The sequence below is a fragment of the Fukomys damarensis genome, unplaced genomic scaffold (assembly GCF_012274545.1).
Source record: "Fukomys damarensis isolate Sample0158 unplaced genomic scaffold, DMR_v1.0_HiC HiC_scaffold_19, whole genome shotgun sequence".
NCBI classification, from domain to species: domain Eukaryota; kingdom Metazoa; phylum Chordata; class Mammalia; order Rodentia; family Bathyergidae; genus Fukomys; species Fukomys damarensis.
In genome coordinates, this window is record NW_022900931.1 from 11,154,454 (window position 1) to 11,157,453 (window position 3,000).

Genomic DNA, 3,000 nt, shown 5'->3' on the forward strand with positions numbered 1-3,000 from the left:
ATATATATATATGCATACATACATATATATACAGATATATACAGATATGTATATATGTATGTATATATGTTACAGAAGGAGTAGGAAAGTGACACACAGAGAGGAAGCAGAATGGGAGTAAAATAAAAAAGGATTTATTTGTCGACAGAGGTCTATCCCACATAATCGCAGTGCCTGGATTGACCAAGTACTGGGCTACAACTCCCTCTTTTATAGGGTTTTACAACCTTGATCTCATTCAGGTGGTTACATTTCATTTTTACAGTTCCTATTGCTGATATACAAATCATGGTGGCTGTGATGAGACAGTCGCATTTCAACCCAGAGGTAGCACTCCTTTGTTGTTAGGGGAGTTTACCTTTAAGATTGTCCTGGCTATCAACCCAGGTTCAGCACTTCTTTGTTAGGGGAGGTTACCTTTAATATTAATCTAGTTATCTACTCTAGCCCAGGGGAAGGGGGCAAGTCTGGTCAGCAAAATTAACAATGTTTCTTTACAATCCTGTGGTTTACAAAACTTTTGAGATTAGATGCCTCTATGTCTCTTGATTCTGAACTAAAGAAAGCAAACTGCTGTTAGGGAATGGCAGAAGTCATTTACATTGTGACATTTCATAGGTTTCTTGCTAAAAATTTTTTCTATTATATGTGTGTGTGTGTGTGTGTGTGTGTGTGTGTGAAAATATGCATATATATTTGTATGTATATATGTGTATGTGTGTTGTGATTACAAGTGTATTTTTTTCTAACTTTCTTTATTGAAAGGCCCTGGACACAAAGACTGTCCAGGAACAACTCAGGTCCTGGTCTACAACTCAGATCCAAGCCTCTGATGTTAAAGAAAGCCAAAGTCTTTTAAAGAAATGATTAATTTCAGAGCTGGGAGAAGGCAGAAATACAAGGTGAAATTTGGAACATCTTGTGATACCCGAAAGTAAAGAAATACTTGGCAAAGTGATGGGAAGGATGTCACAGGGCATAGGAGCCACCGGAAGGGATTCCCACGGGTCTAAGTGGGTACAATTCAAGCATCAAAATAATTAACTACACTATTGAGTTAGAAAACATTGAAAAGGAGAATCCATGAATTTATTCTGATAACATATAAATAGGCAGATAAATAAACAAATAAGCGAAGGCTCTTTATGACTGTACAAATGTGGAGGGTATGCCTAATTCAGAAAAATCATCATTTTGCAACAATTATGATAAAAAGAGGTTCAGACAGAATAGCTCATGGCTGCTGAATGATTTTTTGTTTTTGTTTTTGTTTTTTTCATACCTGGGATTGAACTCAGGATCTCACGTTTGTGAGGCAGGCGGTGGCACCACTGAGCTAAATTCCCCACCCAAGGCTGCTAAATGTTAACAAGGGGAAACGCTCATGGGGAAGTGTTAATAAAGAACAGGCTAGCTGTAGGCCTTACAGTGTCTCTCCAGATTGCTTATTCATTGCAAGGAAAAAAGTAACAGAAAATTCAGATAACACCTTGCATGGTAGAGAAATCGCACGACAATTTGACCAGGTGATTAAAATTGCCTTCATCAATGACAGACAGAAGGTCACTGTGTGTGCCCAGATATGAAACTCTGAGAAGGACACAACGTCACTTCTGTAGTCCAGGCAGTGACTAAATAACACAAATCTGTTTTAAACATGAGAAAGCATCAGGGGAAAAAATCTCCAATGAGTAATATTCTATTTTTAAAAGTTGGATTTGTATTCTTCAAAAATGTCAGCATCAACACCATATTAAATGTGTCCAGAGACCTTTAGACAGTTCTCCACTATTTTCTGGGGATAGATGTGAACATATTCTAGAACTTCTGGCTTTGGATCCTTTTGGGATCCAGGCTTATGTCCCCATGTGCCCTCTAGCTCCTCAATGATTGCTGTTATATCTTGTTTACTCTGCTATTGATCATAAAAGAAAGTGAAATCGTTGCTTCTTGTAGTTCTACCTGCTTTATTTCCAGAGGCAGAGAATGTGCTTTACCCACTTCTGAGATGCCCAAAGTCCCTGGAAAATGGGCATTTGCTCAGTTTACATTTGTTGACTTGAAATAGGTTGAACCTGGGTGGTACTGATACGTAGAGATCTGGAGAAAAACCTCTTCAAAGTAAAGGAAACTGGTCTAGTCAGCAGCTTCTCCTTCATGATAGGCCCTGTTAACACTGGTGAAGGCGGGGGGGAAAACAGAACTAGATCAACAATTTAGCAGAAAGAGTCACTGTGGTAAACTGAAAATGCTGTCCCCACCTCTCAAAGATATTCACATCCTAATCTCTGGAATCTACAAATGTTTCCCTCTATACAAAGCAAAACGAAACAAACAAACAAACAAAAAATTTTGCTGATGTGATTAAATCAAGGAGTTTGAGATGGATTTTATCCTGGGCCATCAGGGTGGGTCCTAAATGAAATCGCATGCATCCTGGCAAGAGGGAGGCAGAGGAAAATTTGACTCACACAGAGGAGCAGGAGGCAATGTGATCATGGAGCAGTGAAGGTGGCTGCCAGCACAAGTCAAGGGGTGCTGGCAGCTAACGGGAATCAGAGGAGGCCAGGAGGGTTCCTCTTCTGTGTCTCCAGTGGAGTGCAATTCTGCTGACACCTTGGTTTTGGTCCAGTGAAGTAGGTTTCAGACTTTGGGCCTCGCCTCCAGATCTCCTGAGTCTTACTGCCTTTAATTTGTTCTATCTGAAATGTTGATTTTAATTTATAACAAACTGAATGTGTAGGGGTACGGTGCATACAATGGTAAATGTTTGAAAAATACAATTGCCTCAAGCAAGGCTCAGGCCTTACCTTTCTCTGATACATAAGGACAGGTAGTTCTCCGTCTGGCCTTCTTCTCCTGACTTGTTTAGACATTCTGGACAGAAATATGATCCAAACTGACTGTGTGTTAGACTTCCGTTGCTGGGGCGAAATGCCTGGGATGATGAATTTAGAAGAAAGGTTTATTTTGACTTATAGTTTCAGAATTAGCAGTCCC